General features: G+C 38.4%; 1 protein-coding gene and 1 pseudogene across 3 annotated transcripts in view; both read right to left on the reverse strand.

Moving 5' to 3' along the window:
- LOC106005933 overlaps nucleotides 1-20,155 on the reverse strand; it is a 50,892-nt pseudogene that overhangs the window by 26,087 nt on the left and 4,650 nt on the right.
- Nucleotides 1-20,155, reverse strand: part of WDR89 (WD repeat domain 89) — a 42,226-nt gene that overhangs the window by 3,042 nt on the left and 19,029 nt on the right. The gene's annotated exons all lie outside the window — the stretch shown is intronic.

The following is a 20,155-nucleotide window of genomic DNA, read 5'->3' on the forward strand; positions in this document are numbered from 1 at the left end:
CAGAAAAATGGTCCCCCAAGATATTGATGCCTTAATCCTTGGAACCTGCGAATGCTAGGTTACATGGCAAAGAAGAATTGAGGTAGCTTATCATTTGATCTTTAAAAAAATTTTTTTATTATTGATGTATAGTTGACACACGTTACATTAATTTCAGGTGTACAACACAGTGATTCCACAAGTCTGTGTTATATTATTCTCATCGCAAGTGTAGCTACCATCTGTCACCATACAATACTATTAGAATATCACTGCCTATATTCCCTATGCTGTACTTTTTACCTCTATCATTTATTCATTCCATAACTGGAAGCCTGTATTTCCCACTCCCCTCCATCCATTTTGTCCACCCCCCACATCCCTCCCCTCTGGCAGCCAACAGTTTGTTCTGTATATTTATGTGTCTGTATCAGCTTTTTATTTTTTAAGTGCCACATCTAAGGGAAATCAAATGGTATTTGTGTGACCTATTTCACTTAGCATAATACCCTCTAAGTCCATCCATATTGTCATGAATGACAAGATCTCATTTTTCCTTTTTTTGTGACTGAGTAATATTCCTGTGTTTGTGTGTGTGTGTGTGTGTGTGTGTGTGTGTGTGTGTATACATGACTTCTTTATCCATTTATTTATCCATGAACACTTAATTGCTTCTGTATCTTGGCTAATGTAAATAATGCCATAACAAACATAGGGGTGCATGTATCTTTTTGAATGAAGTATTTTCATTTTCTCTGAATAAATACCCAGTAATAGAATTACTGGGTCATTGGGCACCTGGGTGGCTCAGTGGGTTAAGCCGCTGCCTTCGGCTCAGGTCATGATCTCAGGGTCCTGGGATCGAGTCCCACATCGGGCTCTCTGCTGAGCAGGGAGCCTGCTTCCTTCTCTCACTCTCTCTCTGCCTGCCTCTCTGCCTACTTGTGATCTCTGTCTGTCAAATAAATAAAACCTTTAAAAAATATATATAAAAAAAGAATTACTGGGTCATATTGTACTTCTATTTTTAATTTTTTAAGGAACTTCCATACTATTTCCTACAGTGGCTGTACCAATTTACATTCTCACAAGCTGTGCATGAGGGTTCCTTTTTCTCCCTATCCTCACCAACACTTGTTATTCCTTGTCTTTTTGACTCTGGCCATTCTGGCAGATTTAAGGTAATAGCTCATTGTGGTTTTGATCATCCCTGATGATGAGTGATACTGAACACCTTTTCCTGTATCTGTTTGCCATCTGTATGTCTTCGTAAAAATGCCTACTCAGGTCCTCTGCCCACCTTAATTGGATTATTGGGGTTTTGTGTCGAGTTGTGCTTATCAGTTGATCTTAAAATAGGGAGATTATTCGGATTATCCGGCTGGGTCCAGTGTAATCACCATTGTTCTTAAAAGTAGGAGGAGGCAGAACATGATGCGAGTCAGAGAGAGATTTTACTATGGAGGAAGGGCACAGAAAAATATATTGTTGGTTTGGGGGAAGAAGGTCTTTAAGTGGATGGCCTGTAGAAACTGGAAAAGGCAAAGAATGGTCCCCATTTAGATTCCATCTAGATGGAACCTAGATTCTCTAGATGGAAATGCAGGCCTGCCAACACCTTGATTTTCACCCAGTGAGACCTATTTTGGACTTTCGACCCCTCAGAACTATAATAAATTTGTATTTTTTTCAAGCCACCAAGTTTGTAGTAATCTGTTACAGCAACAATAGGAAACTAATACTAATACATGGGGGTTCCCAATATGAAATTCTGGAGAAGTACTTCTCAGGCAGTAGTAACTTATAAATGATGGAGCTGGAATGTGACCCTAGGCATTCTGGCTTCAAGGACTGTGCTCTTCATCACCACACCATATTGTCCTCCACTTTTTTTCTCTTAAAATATTTCATTTTGGGGGCTCCTGGGTGGCTCAGTGGATTAAGCATCTGTCTTCAACTCAGGTCATGATCCCAGGGTCCTGGGATCAATTCCCACATTGGGCTCTCAGCTGAGCAGCAGCCTGCTTCTCCCTCTCCCTCTGCCCGCCGCTCCTCCTGCTTGTGCTTTCTCCCTCTCTGTCAAATAAATAAAATCTTAAAAAAAAATTTTTTTTTTTTTTTAGGGGCACCTGGGTGGCTCAGTGGGTTAAAGCCCCTGCCTTCGGCTCAGGTCATGATCTCAGGGTCCTGGGATCGAGCCCCGCATCGGGCTCTCTGCTGAGCAGGGAGCCTGCTTCCTTCTCTCACTCTCTCTCTCTGCCTGACTCTCTGCCTACCTGCGATCTCTGTCTGTTAGATGGGTAAATAAAACCTTAAAAAAAAAAATTTTTTTTTTTAATTTTTAAGGAATCTCTACACCCTATGTGGAGCTTGAACTTAGAAGTTCCTTAATGGTAGAACAAGTTCAAGGCCAGAAAAACTTGCATGCCTAGTGACTTTATCACAAATTTCCTATCTTGCTTTTACCAAATAAATAGTCTACCTCACAAATTAACTTTTTCATTCTTATGATGAAATGGTTTTTTTGTTGTTGCTTTAATGATATCTTTAATGATATCTGTCTTTTCATCTTTAAAAGAAGAAATGAGTACCAACTCAAGAGTTGTCAGAAGAATCAACTAAAATAATGTGTTCAGCACAACACCTGGCAAATAAAATACTTATTCAACAGATGTTATATAAAAATTATCCGTATGGGGCGCCTGGGTGGCTCAGTGGGTTAAAGCCTCTGCCTTCAGCTCGGGTCATGATCCCAGGGTCCTGGGATCGAGTCCCACATTGGGCTCTCTGCTCAGCGGGGAGCCTGCTTCCTCCTCTCTCTCTGCCTGCCTCTCTGCCTACTTGTGATCTGTCAAATAAATAAATAAAATCTTTAAAAAAAATTATCAGTATTACCACTACCAATACCACTAACACTATATTGGAGGCTGGGTGAGTTTGGATCTAGGTATTGTTACTCAGACCTCAGTGTCACCTGCCTAGAAAGATCCTCCCTAGTCAACCGATCTAAAATAGTCCCTGTCACTTCCTATCATATTGCTTGTTTTATCAATTTAAAAATTAAAAATGCCTAATTATAAAATATTTCAAATATACAAAGCTTAGAAAAAAGATACCCAAATATAGACAGATACTCAGATTTAACAGATGTTAACATTTTACCATACTTGTTTGTTTTTTATTTAAAGAAACATTACAGACACAACTGCTCTGAATTTATAACATGGCATTGCATTTATGTCTTCTTTGCATTTGCTCTTTTCACTCAGTATTTTTGAAAAACCCTATTTTGCTGTTGAAGTTCTTACTCTTTCTTACTTATCTAGTATCAATAAATAATTATTGAATAAATGAATAATTGATTCAACTTTCTTGCTCTTGTTCTAGGAGAAACAGAATAAACCTAAAAGGATATTGCATGTGTTAAGTGTTTACAGGGGGAGCTCTGCTCATGGAAATTAGTAAAATAATGGGATTCTTGAACAGTACTTTAGGGCATGAAAAGGAACTACAGAGAAAGATTTTATATTGTAAAGAAAAATATTATTTAACTTTTTTTTTTTTTTTTTTACCACAAGCTATTCAAATTATTCTTCAAATGTATATTTACTTAAGAGTATACTTCCTGGGGCACCTGTCTGGCTCAGCTGGTTAAGCGTTGGCCTTCACCTCAGGTCATGATCTCAGGGTCCTGAGATTGGGCCCCACATTGGGCTCTCTGCTCAGCGGGGAGCCTGTTCTCCCCACCCCCCCCAACCCCCCACCTGTCTCCCTGCCTACTTGTGATTTCTCTCTCTGTCAAAAAATAAATAAAATCTTAAAAAAAAAAAAAGAGTGTATTTCCTATACCCTTCAAGGAGAAACAAACCCTTTTAAAATTCCAGATAAAAACTATCCATTCTTGAAATATTCCAAGAGTTAATATGAGGTTATAAAATAAATAATTTTTCCTACTACTTCATTTTGATTTTTGCATATGAAAGGTCAGGTTGATGGAAATTTTAAACAATCAAGTTTAATGTGGCTTTTAAGCTGACAGTAATTTGTAGGACTATGACCATGCACTCAAGCAGGATAGTAGTACAGCACTCCCTCCCTCCCCTACATTGCCTGGAGAGTCTGTTTCATATTGGAACAGTACCCTAAATGGCTTCAATTCAAAGGATTCTAGGGGTTGATGGGTCAGAAAGGGTAGGCCCCAGACTGAATGCTACAGCAAACTTAACACTTCAAGACTGTGGAGATGGGGGCACCGGGGTGGCTCAGGAGGCTAAGTGTCTGCCTTCAGCTGTCATTGTCCCAGGGTCCTGGGATCAAGCCCTGCATCGGGCTCCTTGCTCAGCAGGGCATCTGCTTCTCCCTCTTCTACTCCCCGTGCTTGTGTTCCCTCTCTTGCTGTGTCTCTCTCTCTGTCAAATAAGTAAATAAATAAATAAATCTATCTTAAAAAAAAAAAAGATTGTAGAGAATGGTAACAATCACAGTGGTTGTCCACTTGACACACTATTCAAATGCAATAGAGTTTCTCAAGAAAGAAGAACTAAAGGATGGATGGATGGATGGATGAAGGAAAGGGAGAGAGACAGAAAAAACAAAAAGGAAGAAGGGTATTGGAGGTAAGGTAGTATATCTCACAAAGCCCTCAAGCTTTAGAGCTTAGAGAGTACACAGATACAGTGAAATAATTTGATCTCTTACAGAGAAACATGAAAACCTCTAGCTTATGTTTTAACACATTAATATGCAAGTGAGTCATACTTGAAATACAGCCTTCCTAGGCTATGTAGCTAATTCTTAATTTTACATGCTAATGAATCATTCCAAGATGATAAATACTTTTTCTTCTATGCACAGTTTTTATCTGCGTTTTCTTTGCATGATCCACCTCCGGTCCTTAAGAGAAGCCATAGGCTCTTTTCATCCCACACTACATCCTCACAGGGTGACTTCATTCACGTTCACGTGCCGTCTATATGCCAATGATCTCATCCATTTACAGATCTGTATTTCCAACCATCTACTGGCCATTTCTTTTTGGATGTGTCCCACTACACCCCAAAATAAAAGTGATCATTTATGTTTCTCTCCTCCCCCACCAAATCTTCCCTTTAAAAACAAAAACAAGATATATTTCACAATTTTCTCCATTTTGATTAATGGTATTAGCACCATGACAGCCCTCTGATCTGCCTGGCTAAGCTAGAACCTCTGGGATATCTAATTCTCCCTCAACCAATCAGTTTCCAAATCCTACTTTTGGCTTTGGGCTGTGGGAATGCTTAGGGGAAGTATTAAGTTAAATCTATTTCTGTCAATCAGAACAATATTGACAATTTCATATGATTCAACCCAACCAAAACATATGATGAGAACAAGTAAGATTAACCACAATTTCTATCTTTTCTCTATTTGTTCCTGTTAGATGCATAAAAGGAAGCTTAGTTAGCATTCTAGATCTTAACGGGCTAGGGAGAGCTGAGGATTGTGGACTGAGCCCTTCCTATGTCAACATACAAACATACAGATACACAAAGAAAGAGGGTGCAAAAAGAGGGGGACACAAAAGAGTATTAAAGAATATAAAAGAGAAGAGAAATGAAAATAAGCCAAAAGGGAAGAGCAGAGCAAAGAGAAGGGAATGTACAAAAGAGGGGAAAGTTACTGCCACTGTCTCTGGAGTCCTACACGAGGGAGATACTACAGTTTGTACTCTGCCGACACAGAGATGAGATGAGAAATCCAGATAATGGAAGTTTAGGAAAGTCTAAAGCTATGGTAATTTGTGTGGTTAAAAAGAATTTTTCTTTCTTTCTTTCTTTCTTTCTTTCTTTCTTTTTTTTTAAAATATTTTATTTATTTATTTGACAGAGACACAACAAGAGAGGGATCACAAGCCAGAGGCTCGATCCCAAGACCCCACGTTCACGACCAGAGCCGAAGGCATCTGCCCAACGACTGAATCACCCAGGCGTCCCAAGAATTTTTCTTCATTTAAAAAAGACTGCTTGTTATAATTCAATAATTATAATTATAATTAGCCTTTATAACCAACTGCAGTATGGGCCTAGGTGTTCTGAGAACAGTGGTGGAAGAATTACTAATATCTCATCTTGAGCCACTTAGTACAGATCAGACAACAGCAGGACCCCAGAGTTGCTATTGTGGTTCTTACTGGAATACAGGATTCTCCCATCTGACTATAATGCGGAGGGTGGAAGATATTTAGAAAAGCAACCCAAAACAAACATTTTGGGTTAAGTTTAATGTGGTGAGAATATTAATTCCTGATGAACTGCCATCTTGGAATATAGTAGGTGGGAAGTGCTGACTAATCTCTTATCTGAATAATTGACCTTAGATAATTAGAAATTGTTTACTTAATAACAAAATCCCTAAACATAAGTATGAATTTCTTGTCGCTTTTGCTTTTGTAAGATTTAAGTTTTTTTTATCAGTTGAAATGCTATTTCATTTTATTTCCTATTAAAATATACCCAGTAAAATGTTCTTTCTGTAAATAAAGTACATCCCAAACATACCTAGCTGCAACTAGGTACTGCTCTGATTCTGAGATGGTTAAGTTTAAATATGAAATCTGAAGGACAGACTAGCTTAAATATCTCCGTAACAGAAGAAATAGCTTTTTCCCCCCATTTGAACAAGAAACAAAAAGGGAAATAACATACATTTTATACCCATTTAGAAAATACTGATTACAAAAGGCACTATACTAAACATCTTCTGCATATTATTTTGCATGAAATCAGAAATGGCAGTATCTTTAGAAAAAGATGTATTTCTTCCAACTATGAATGCTCATATGCCTGAAAGACCAGCCAGCATCAGCATCATACACTACATTTTTACTACTGAAAAGTAACAATTGTGTGTGAAGTATATGTTGAGTATAGGACTAGTTTTCTTGACAAAAGTTATCAGACTTGAGTCAGAAAAACCTAATTCTCCACAGCTGAAACTTAATGTTGCTCACTTATAAGGAAGTAGCTATAATGACTGTGGAATGCAGACGTCCAGCCAATATCCCAAATGTGGGAAAAGGTTTCAAGGGAAAAGGCATTCAGGAATGGACGTTAATAACTTTACAATCCACACCTACAATTGATGACAATGCTATACCCACATTTAACAAATTGGGCTAGGATACCTGAGCCTCACAGAGAAGAAAATAATCATAATTGGAGTTCAACAGATGCTAGCCTATGGGCTACCAACTTCTATCTAGTCACTTTTTTATCATAATCATTTAACCCTATAAGATAGGGTTATCCCCATTTTATGGCAGAAATTGAAGCTCAGAGAGACTAAGTAACTGGTCAATGTTCTCACAGTTACTAAGGGGAGGAAAAGGGGGCACTGTGGTTTGAAAAGCAAGTTGTCTCTCCAAAACGTGTGAACCTGTGTTCACGCTAATACTACGCTTCTGCTCTTTTATGTAAGTCCTGAAGCATTAATGTCAACTATAATTAAGGAATATGCCTATTAGCCTTTGAGAGGGCGAATTACATGTTAGCCCTACAGATAAGCAGAGGAGAAAGAAAGAGTGCAGGATGATTGGGGGGGAAAAAAAACCCCACTGGTCTAGAAAAAGGTTACTGTAAGCAAACATCACTTATTCTTTATTTTTTTCTGTCCCTCTTTTCAAACTTTTTAATTATGGAATTTATATGGAGTAGAGAATAGTAAAAGAAACCACCATGCATGCATCGGCCAGCATAAACAATTACACTGCACAAAAGTTATTATTAGGGTGAGGGGAATCAGTTATGTATCATATATTATTTGAAGAGCAGTTAAGGAGCTCTCGTGGACAGTATGATGGATCCCCTCCAACTCATTCCCCTCCTCCATGTGGCATCAGCATGGTTTCAAGACTTGACCCTAGCTCCAGGAGCAGATCCTGATTAGCCTAAACCAATCACAGTAATTCTATTCTTTTAAACCAGTAATTGGTTCAGAAACCTTATATTCCTGCCAACCCATGCATGTATTCTCCTAACTACAATTCGTTCAGATATAGAACACTAATTCTAAAGTGGACCCAATCCAACTGATGGAAAGAACTTTTATTCCATGTTAATGAGATTCCACATTTTCTATTTAAGTCAGTTTGCCCCAGAGTTTTTGTTAATACAGCCAGAGCCTCTCTAACTAATTGAAGATAATCAAATAAAGTTTTGTGTATATCACCAAATATTCACTTTATGTAAGAGTCTCCTACAAGGAAAGATTTAGGTAACATACTTTAAAAAGTCAAACTTCATTCATACTGAAACGAGAGATTTGATCTTTCATTCCCTTTAGAACATCTATCTATTCTCTCCCCCGCCACCCTCTATATTTTTTGATCAAAAATAAAAGGGGAAAAAATAAGAAACACAAAGGAAATCAACAAGATAAAAACACAAACCACTGAAACGATACAATGTTTTAAAACTTGTTAGGGGCGCCTGGGTGGCTCAGTGGATTAAAGCCTCTCTCTGCCTTTGGCTCAGGTCATGATCCCAGGGTCCTGGGATTCAGTCCTGCGTGTGGTGTCGGGCTCTCTGCTCAGTGGGGAGCCCGTTTCCTCCCCTCTCTCTCTGCCTGCCTCTCTGCCTACTTGTGATCTCTGTCTGTGAAATAAATAAATAAAATCTTAAAAAAAAAACCAAACAACTTAAACTCTATCTGGTGAGTTTCTGTGTTTTTTTTTCTTTCTTTCTTCCCTTCCTTTTTCCTTTTCCTCCCTGCCTCCTGCGCTCCTTCCTTCCCTTCTTCCCCCCTTCCTTCCCTTTTCCTTCCCTTCCTCTCCTTTCCCTTCCTCTCCTTCTTCAAGTGGGTTACACACCCAGTGAGGAGCCCAATGTGGGGCTTGAACTCACAACCCTGATCAAGACCTGATCTGAAATCAAGAGTCAGACGCTTAACTGACTGAGCCACCCAGGTGCTCCTGTGTATTTTTAAAAATGCATTTTGTAAGGGTGCCTGGGTGGCTCGGTGGGTTAAGGCCTCTGCCTTCGGCTCAGGTCACGATCCCAGGGTCCTGGGATCGAGCCCCGCATCAGGTTCTCTGCTCAGCAGGGAGCCTGCTTCCCTTCCTCTCTCTCTGCCTGCCTCTCTGCCTACTTGTGATCTCTGTCGAATAAATAAATAAAACCTTTAGAAAAAAATGCATTTTTTAATATCCTAAATAGTCGTATGGTTCAAAATTCAAAAGGTTCCAAAAGGTTCCTCAAGCCCCTTTCTTCTCCCAGGAAGCAACTTATGTTACCAGTTTCTTCTGAATACTTTCAGAGATTGTCAATTTGAAAATAATGCATTGGGACACCTGGGTATAGTCAGTTAAGTGTCTGACTCTTGACTTTGGCTCAGGCATGAGAACAAGCCCTGCATCATGCTCTATGCTCAGCCAGGAGTCTGCTTAAGATTCTTTCCCTCTCCCTCTCCCCTCTCCCTCTTCCCATTCTCTCTCTCTCTCTCTCTCAAATAAGTAAATAAATTGTTAAAAAAGAAAAGAAAAGAATGCAGTGAAGTATTTTCAGCTTATAAAAAAATTGTCAATGTGGTACAACAGAAAAAGCAATAGGTTTAAGAATCAAACATCCTAATTTCAAGTTGTTATTCTACTACAAACTAGCAAAGTCATCACTGTACCAATTACCTAAACTCTCTAAGTCTCAGTTTCCCCATCTATAAAACAGGGATAAAGGGGAGCCTGGCTGGCTCCACTGAAGAGCATAGGCTCTTGATCTCAGAGTCATGGATTCAAGCCCCACACTTGGTGTAGAGAAAAATAAATTAATTATTAAAAAAATAAAGTAGTGGGGCGCCTGGGTGGCTCAGTGGGTTAAGCCTCTGCCTTCAGCTTGGGTCATGATCTCAGGGTCCTGGGATCGAGCCCCATATCAGGCTCTCTGCTCAGCAGGGAACCTGCTTCCCCCTCTCCCTCTGCCTGCCTCTCTGCCTGCTTGTGATCTCTGTCTGTCAAATAAATAAAATAAAATCTTTAAAGAAAGAAAAATAAATAAATTAGAGATAAAAATGGATAATCAGGGGCGCCTGGGTGGCTCAGTGGGTTAAGCCTCTGCCTTCGGCTCGGGACTTGATCTCAGGGTCCTGGGATCAAGCCCCGCATCAAGGGGAGCCTGCTTCCCCCTCTCTCTCTGCTTGGCTCTCTGCCTACTTGTGATCTCTCTCTCTCTGTCAAATAAATAAATAAAATCTTTTTAAAAAATGGATATTCAATATTCAGTGCCTATTATGGCCAAGTATGACGGTAAATGCTAGAGATTCAGATGAAAACAAATTTGCTGTCTTCAAGAAGTTAGGAGACAGAACAGTAAAGAATTATAATATAGGGTGATAAGCACAAGGACAGAGATAATCATAAGATCCAGGAACACAGAGGAGAAGTATGCAGAGGGCACAATTCGACAGTAAGAAAATAAGCAACAAATGGTATTTCCTTTCTTCTAATTAATTTTCATGTGATTTACATTCATTTAATTTCATTTTACATTCACATTTAAAAATTTACAATTCTTATAGCTCTTAAAACAGGTATAAGTAGTCTCAATTACTCTTATATTAAAACTTTTAAAAAAATGAATCAATACATAAAATTTCATGAACACAAGTATCAAACATAATTCTCAATTCTGAATAAACTTTATATCAAATTGCTTTTTAAGATTTTTTCATTTAATAATGAAAAATACACTTCTAAAGAGCAAATAAACTTCCACATGTTTTAAAAGACAACAGAGCTTCACTACTGTATAATCTTCAGTGAACTTCTCCAAGATTCTTATCTTTTAGTTAGGTACTAATTAGAAAAGCTTGAGCTCTAACCTATTTAAAATAACCTTGGAGGGTGCTGGGGTGGCTCAGTGGGTCAAGCTGCTGCCTTCGGCTCAGGTCATGATCTCAGGGTCCTGGGATCGAGTCCCACATCGGGCTCTCTGCTCAGCGGGGAGCCTGCTTCCCTCTCTCTCTCTGCCTGCCTCTCCGTCTACTTGTGATCTCTCTCTGTCAAATAAATAAATTTAAAAATCTTAAAAATAAAATAAAATACCCTTGGAGCTCCTTGAACAAATGGCTGATTCTAGGTCTGGGACAGGGAAAATACAGATGAGCCACGAGCACCAGATAGTGCCAGAAAGTAATGTAATGTTTAAAAAAAAATAATAAGAAGAAACAAGAGCCAAAGAATAAAATAAATACCCATGAATCCATACTGATAAAAATAAATGACTATACAATTAAATAAATGAGGGAAGAATTTCAAGTAATTTAAGCAGCTATACTTCCTAGGAGGTAGAGCTTAATTCTTCTCCCCTCCAGTAAAGACTGGACTTAATTAACCTGCTTCAAAAAGCAGAGTACGGAAAGAGTAAAAGATAATAATTTCAAGTAGAGAAACCTGGAAGACGTTGCCTTAACCAACTGATGGAGTTTAACATCACCAACAATAAGTCGGTAAGTCATGTTGATGTCATCTGCCCCCTGGTGTGACATGGGAAGGACACTTCACTTCTGTGGTATTCTTCCCCCCAAGTCTATCACCCCAGTGTAATCAAGAGAAAATACCAGACAAACCCATTCAGGAACATTCTACAAATACCTGGTTAATACTTGTCAGAAGTTCTAAGGTCACGAAAAATAAGCAAAGTCTGAGAGATTATCACAAGTTGGAGGAAGGAAGGAGGTTTGATGACTAAATGCATGCAATGTGGTATCCATGACTGGCCTGACCAGAGAAAGGATGTTAGTGGAAAAGCTGGTGAAATCCAAATAAACTTTATAGTTCAGTTAACAGTATTATACCAGTGTTAATTTCTTAGTCTTGGTAAATGTATCACTGTTACATTAACATTAGGGAAGTTGGATGAAGGGTATACAGAAACTGTAGTATCTTTGCAACTTTCCTACAAACCTATTACTCAAAAAAGCATTTAAAAATAAATGCCCTCAATACGTATCTTGGATATTTAAAGGTTCTAGGTAGGAAAGGATTTCAGGTACATACATACTAGGAATGTTCCTACGTGGAAATGCTCTTATGTCATCTCAACTCTAGACCTGAGATGACTCCCACAGGCTAATCATGAATGCTACCACCAAGTTCTGCCCCTATCACCTCTCTATTTTCATGATGAAAATATAAAAAAATAAAATCTACTAATACTCCCAAATTGGGAAAGAAGTCAACTGAGGAGGAAGGTAGGTGACCTCAGAAAAACTCTAGTAAACACCCTTACTTACTAATGCAGGAGTTCAGCAAAGAGGGCTGCTAGGGCTTACTATATTTCTAAGGTCTCCATGCTAATTTGGGAAATGAGAAGCAGTCCATAGGAGTGAGATAAAATTGGGATTTGGGACAGAAAATATCACAGGATCTCAGGAGAAAAAACAGAGACCAGGTCCCCCATCAAGACTGATGCCTCAGTCTCAGTGAGTAGTTTTTGCAAGTAGAAGTGAATCATGTCATGTATGGGTCAGGTGATCAAGAGGTGGTGGGTACGTCTTTACCTTCTCTTCACTTAACTGCTGGCTGGATGCAGAGGACTTCAAAGCCCTACAGGATGGCTGAGCCAAAAAATGAAAGGAGTCTGAGTCCCCCAGCCACCACATGAAAGGCTACCTGCTCACGAGAAAAACCTACATCTGCCTGTATCAAGCAGTTGTGAAGACATCTGAAAGATGTAGTTTAAAAAACTGCAAAATAAAACCCCAACCTCTTAGTATCATTCACCTTTTCTTTAGGTTAAATTCAAAGGGAATTAATACCTTATACTAAAGAAACACCAGAATTTCAGCAATTACCTATTTATTTATTAAATCCAAGTTAAACTAAATATACTATTTAGAGAATGTATACTATACCATCCCACTTTAATAAAATTATTCCTATGCATGTTTTTGCTCACTCTATCTGTATATATGCACAGAAAGGTCTCTAGAATAATGTTCATAAAATGTATTCCAGGGGCGCCTGGGTGGCCCAGTGGTTTGGGCTGCTGCCTTCGGCTCGGGTCATGATCTCAGGGTCCTGGGATTGAGCCCTGCATCGGGCTCTCTGCTCAGCAGGGAGCCTGCTTCCTCCTCTCTCTCTGCCTGACTCTGCCTACTTGTGATCTCTGTCAAATAAATAAATAAAATCTTTAAAAAAAAATGTATTCCAAATATCTGGAGTGTCTGTATGCACACACACATGTACATAGGGGATGTGTTGCCTTCCCAGTACTTTTCTACATTCCTAAAATTTTTAACAATGATGATATAACCTCATAATAACTCCATAAGTATGATTATGTTCACTACCCTAATGAGAAAAGCACAGTTAATATACAGTAAAACCGGTTTCTGAATTCAAGCATTCTTGTTGCAGAGACCGTAGTATCAACGCCTACATTATACTGCCTCTGTAAGTATATGTCACATTTATTTATTAATTTAGCAATTTCTATATCCAGTGTGGGGCTTGAACTCATGACTCCAAGATCAAGAGTTGCATACTCTACCAACTAAGCCAGCCAGGTGTCCCAAGTACATATATATATTTTTAAAAATACGGGCAGCCTATGTTACCTGTAAAAAGAAATATACTACACTTATTTTTTAAAAAGGGGGTGAGGGCTATATTAGTAGAGCACCTGGAAGGAGTAGCTTCTGATGTCTAATGTCACGTGCTAGTGGCAAGCATGACAAGTCAAATGGTAGCCACAAACTCTCTATGCTGGATATTAAAGAGGCTTATTGTTTATCAAGCATCTCTCAGGTCAGTGTATCTGAAGTAAAACTGCTTAAGTAAAATTTAGGAATCTGGCAAGTAATGTTTATTTGAAAACCTGGGAAGAGTGACATAGTAACAGTCACTCCTCTTCATTATCAGTACGTCTCAGAAAAACACCACCTTGGGGTAAAAAGTATGCATTGGCTTAACGTCAGCAGAACATCTCTCAGAAAACGTTTATATCAGAAATTCAGAGAAATTTGTGTGTATAGTTTAACACAGAATGGGCTTTGGAACAACTTGCCAAAGAGCCATTTGTTTTAAACTAGGAAGAAGTGCTGAATATTTAGTGGAAGGTATGCTAAACTGACATCTGCTACAACTTCAATGTCATTTTAAATATCATATTCATTAATGACTGAGATTAATGTCTTTGTAGATTAATCCTGCTCAGTGAGTCTGAATATGCTATTCTTATTCACATGAATGTTCAAGATACTGGTTGCAGCAACATATGGCATCTCATACACTGAAATTCTTAGGAAAGCACAGTTTTTAAGTGCAGGAATCTGTTACCAAGGAAAGGGGGGTGGGGTAGAGGGAATGAAACACACACTTTCTCATGCAGTATGAGATACAACATTCAAATATCAGGTTCCAGATATAACATTCCAGTATCTTTTTAAAAACAAAGACACTTTCCTCAATAACATCCTGAGATGTCAAATTTCTCAAGGAAATCTTCCACCCAAAAGTCACCCTTTGAATTAAATCTATGAATGCCTTGCTTCTTTCAACAAGAACAATCAACTGTGTTTGCCTTTCCAGAACAACCAGCTGGTTAACCAAATACAGAGAGAAACCAAACTTCCCCAGTCACCAGATGTCTTAATTTGGAACAGTTAGTAACAACGTGGAATAATCCAAAATTTTAAGCTGGTACTCTATGTTTACTACTTCTTTTTCTAATTCTGAATAGACGCTTTTAAAAATTAAGCAAATGTGTTCTTTGAAAACTGCAAAATAAGGGATAAAAAGAACCACTGCCTATAGCCTGAACAGATCAATGTTAACATCAAAGAACCAGCCACTTGAATATTATATTATAGTTAGAAATTGATCTATCAACATTAAATCTTCTCTCAAGTCCTAAAGAATTACCCTATTCAACAACTCAAAAATGATTCCTGAAGGTCTGACATGACAGGCCTAGAACACACTGGATTCAGCTAAGAACACAACAAAGCCCCTGCCTTCATGGAGGGCAGTGGGGTGACAGATAGCCATAGAGACACATAACTAATTAAAATAATAAAAACAGTTGAGGTGTTATGAAAAACAATAGTGGTTAAGGCAAGAAAAATGAAGCAGGAAATTCTTTTGAATAGTCACTAAAGGAAAGCCTCTCCCAGGGGTGACATTTCAGCCAAGACCAGAAGGAAATGAGGGAGCGAGATATCGGACTCTGTGAGCTAAGAGCCTCCTCCTGGGCAGAGAGAAACAGCAAGTGGTCCATAGCAGCTGAAGCTGAGTCAGAGAAGGAAAGTGGTGTAGAAAATAAGGTTAAAGAAGTAGTAGCAAATAAATAAATAAATCTTAAAAAAAAACAAAACAAAACAAAACAAAAAACAAAAACCCCCAAAACAAAAAAATACGATCTTGGGTCATGGGATTAAGCCCCAGTGTCTGGTCCCATGTTCACTGGGCAGTCAGCTCTCTCCCTCTAACCCTCTCCCCATTTGCTCATATTTGTGTGCACGTGTATGCGCACACTCGCTCTCTTTCTCTCTCTCAAAATAAATAAGTAAGTATACAAAAAAAAAAAAAGGTAGCTGGATCCAGATAAGAGCTTTGCAGGGCCACAGTCAGAACCTGAAATTTTATTCTCAAGTGAGAAAGGAGGCTGGTTGAGAGCAGATGAGAGATGTCTGTCAAGGGATTCTTCTGGCTGTTGCCTGGAGAACAGACTTTAGGGCAAGAGATATAAAAGTGGGAGATGTGGCTGGATACAGGCCACAGTTATGAAAGAGGAATAAAAAGAATTTCCTGAGTAGAAGACAAGTGGGGTATGAAGAGAGGTGACAAAGATGGATGAGGCTTTTGATTTCCAGCCTGAGCAACAAAGCCAAAGTTGGCATGTTACTTTCAGGGTAATTACAAGCCTTTAAAAAAGTTACAAGATGATTAATTAGATAATTAGACAAGTATCTAGTTGTTTAAATAATCTTTACTAATCAACTGTGGTATATTAATAGACTGGAATGCTACATGGCAATAGAAAATCAGACACTACTGGTAGAAGCAACAGTATGGAAGAATCTCAGAACTGTTTAGTGACAGAAGCCTGACACAGAAGAATACTATTGTGATTTCATTTACACAAAATATAAGAACAGGCAAAACAAGTCTACAATGGTAGAAATCAGAATACTGGTTATCTTTTGAGAGGGTTATGGACTGGGAATGAGAACAGGAGAACTTTGTGGGTGATGATTATGCACAGATATTTGCATTTGAAAAACAAACAAACCATCATGGAGGAGAATGACCCCTTGCCTCCAGCATGATTCTCATGAGGGAAAAGCATCAACAGTTGGAGGAGGAAGGAGAGTGTGTTGAGAAATCCCTTATAGATAAGCAGGGCCTGCTAAAAGTTGAGACCTGAGGAGGAACAACGAGGAAAACCCTTCAGCATACCAGGCCCAACACTAAGCACAGGATATTAACAGCCCAGAGCTGAAGAATTTCAAGTCTGTAGTGTACCTAAGGTAACCACAGCAACAACAAAACCTAACCAGCTCACTTACAGATTACACTATTGAATCCCTAACACTAACAATCTGACAGAAGCAGAGAGGGGTCCATTTCCCGGAAAAAACACTATTTACCTTGTTGTCTACTACTCCTCTACATATGATGCCCAGAATTCAATTAGAAATAGAGAGACACACATATAAACAGAAGCAAGAAAAAAAACAACGAACTGTCAAGAAATTTGGCAATGAGCAGAAAAGACACAGAAATCACCCAGATAATGGACTTTAAAATGACTATAAATTCTGTATTAAAAACAAAACAAACAAACAAGAAAACAATAAATGTTGGCAAGAATGTGAATAAATCGGCACCCTTCTACGATACTTGTGAGAATGTGAAATTCAATCAGCCTCTCTGAAAAACAGGTTGGCAGTTTTTCATAAATTTAAACATATGTTCATGCAAACATTTGTATAGGAATGTTCATAGTAACATTATTCATAATAGTAAAAACGTATAAACAACCCAAATGTTCATCAATAGATGAGTGGATAGGCAATATATGGTATATCCATGCAATGGAACACTATTCTGCCATGAAATGGAAAGAAGTACTGTTAAATGCTACAACATGGATAAACCTTTAAAATATTACACTAAGAGAAAGAAGCCACAAACAAAAAAGCACATATTGTATGATTCTATTCATATGAAATGTCTAGAAGAGGCAAACCTATTAAAGATCAAAAAGATTAACGACTGGGGCGCCTGGGTGGCTTAGTGAGTTAAGCCGCTGCCTTCGGCTCAGGTCATGATCTCGGGGTCTTGGGATCGAGTCCCGCATCGGGCTCTCTGCTCGGCAGGGAGCCTGCTTCCTCCTCTCTCTCTCTCTGCCTGCCTCTCTGCCTACTTGTGATCTCTGTCTGTCAAATAAATAAATAAAATCTTAAAAAAAAAAAAAAGATTAACGACTGCCAATGGCTGGGGGGAGGAGGAAATTGGAAGTGACTGATAATTAGAAAAACTATGTAAGTCAGTGGACCAAGAGTGACATTTTTAAATCATTCAAAGGAAAGGGAAACTTGTACCCACAAAAAATACCTTTCACAAAAGAGGGTAAAAGGAAAAACAGACAAAAGCTGAGAAGAATCACCACCAGCAGAACACAGAACAAGAATTGTTAAGAAAGTTATTCACCCACAGTAGTACTGGAAATCTAGACTGACATGAAAAAATAAAGAGAACTAAAAATGGTAAACTTGAGGGTAAATTTAAGAATTTTAAAAATTAAAAATTTTGAGGTGCTTGGGTGGCTCAGTTGGTTAAGCATCTGACTCTTGATTTCCACTTAGGTGATGACCTCAGGGTTGTGAAACTGAGCCCAGAGTTGGGCTCTACGTTCAGTGCAGAGTCTGCCTGAGATTCTCCCTCCCTTTCCCTCTGTCCCTCCCCTCACTCATCCACACATTTGTGTACTCTCTCTCTCTCTCTCAAATAAATAAATAATCTTTTAAAATTTTCTTAAAAAACAGTTGATTTTCTAAAGCAAAAAATAGTAACAACATATTAGAGTGCTATTAAAACTCAAATATTTGACAGCACTAGTAGGAGGATGGGAGGAAAGAAATGGAAACATATCCAGCAAGGCTCTTACAACATAATTAGGTATCATATTATTTTAAGATAGACTTTACACAAGTCAAAGAAGTATACTGTAAACCCTAGAGCAACAACTAAAGGACAAAAGTAGTAAAATTAAAAAACCAATAGCAGAGATGTAATGTAATAATAAAAACATGTAATAATAATAACAATGTAATAATAAAAACATCCAAATGTAATAATAAAAATGTAATAATAAAATGTAATAATAAAAACAATCCAAAAGAAGGTACGAGAGAAGAAAAAAGGAACAACAAAAACAAAAAATACCAAAGAACTGAAGAAAATAGAAAATCTATAAACAACTAGCAAGATGGTAGATTTAAATCCAACCATATGAATAATTACATTAAATATAAATGATCTGAACATCTCGATTGAAAGACAGAGATTCTCAGGTTTGTAGAGGGCAGAGGAGAAGCAAGACCCAACTATAAGTGTCTAAAGGAAACCTATTTTAGCAAAACTATGGAAAAGAGCCCTGATGTCCATCAACAGATAAATGGATAAAGAAGATGTGGTGTACACGCTACAGACACACACACAATGGAATACTACTCAGCCATCAGAAAAATGAAATCTTGCCATTTGCAATGACGTGGATGGAACTAGAGGGTATTACATTAAATGAAATAAATTGATCAGAGAAAGACAATTATCATATGATCTCACTCATATGTTGAATTTAAGAAACAAAACAGAGGACCACAGGGGAAGAGAGGAAAACAAAATAAAACAAAATTAAATGAGAGAAAAAGACAAACCATAAAAGACTCTCAAGCATAGCAAACAAACTGAGGATTGCTGGAGGGGAGGGGAATGGGGAGACAGAGTGACTGGGTGATGGACATTAAGGAGGGCACAAGATATAATGAGCACTGGGTGGTATACAAGACTGATGGAATCACCAATCTCTACCTCCAAAATCAGTAATATATTATATATTAATTAACTGAATTTAAACTAAAAAACAATAATGAAAAATTAATAAAAGAAACCTATTTTAAATATAAAGTAGGTTATAAGTAAATGGATAAAAAAGTATGTATCATGCAAACACTAACCAAAGGAAACCTGAAGTAGCTTATTAATACCAGACAGAGGAGAAGTCAGAAAAGAAATTCACTCAAAATTGACCATAGCCCTAAATCTGAGAACAAAGAATTACAAAATTCCTGGGAAAAAAAAATAGGGAACCAAGGACTCCTAAGTTAGATGAAGATTTCTTAGAATACAAAAAGCATGTACCAGGGGCACCTGGCTGGGTCAGTCAGAAGAGCATGTGACTCTTGATCTCAGGGTCATGAGTTCAAGTCCCAAAGGGAGTGTAGAGATACTGAAATAAATAAAAAACTTAAAAACAAAAAACATATACCAGAAAAAGAAAAATGTGAGTTAATTAAAATTTAACTTTTCTGCTTTTTGAAGAAGAGTGATATGAGGCTGGGGGGCCTGGGTGGCTCAGTGGGTTAAAGCCTCTGCCTTCAGCTCAGGTCATGGTCCCTGTGATCGAGCCCCGAGTTGGGCTCTCTGCTCAGCGGGGAGTCGGCTTCCTCCTTTCTCTCTCTGCCTGCCTCTCTGCCTACTTGAGATCTCTGTCTGTTAAATAAATAAATAAATAAAATCTTAAAAAAAAAAGAGTGTATAAGGGACAGTTTATATGAGAATTTCACAGAAGGTTAGATAGCCGGCTGAAAGGTGTTAAGTATCATATTATTTTAAAGTAGTTGTGAATGTGAGTGCCCTGACAGGATGGATACAAGACGATCAAAGAGGATTCCAGAACAAGCTCTTCTGTAGTCTTACTGAAGCGCAGTAGAAGGTATAGCTGTAAGGTATGGGGGTCGGGGGGAGGCACCTTCAGGCTGCTAGATCTAATTTTTGGCTGTAGTAACTTAGAGGTCAGTGACAGCCCCCATGCTTTTGGGTAAGTACTCTGAGGATATTTCCTTTCTTTCCCTACAAAAAGGAAAAGGGGGGGCGCCTGGGTGGCTCAGTGGGTTAAGCCGCTGCCTTCGGCTC

The sequence above is a fragment of the Mustela putorius genome, unplaced genomic scaffold (assembly GCF_011764305.1).
Source record: "Mustela putorius furo isolate JIRA1106 unplaced genomic scaffold, ASM1176430v1.1 tig00000129_pilon_pilon_pilon, whole genome shotgun sequence".
NCBI classification, from domain to species: Eukaryota; Metazoa; Chordata; class Mammalia; order Carnivora; family Mustelidae; genus Mustela; species Mustela putorius.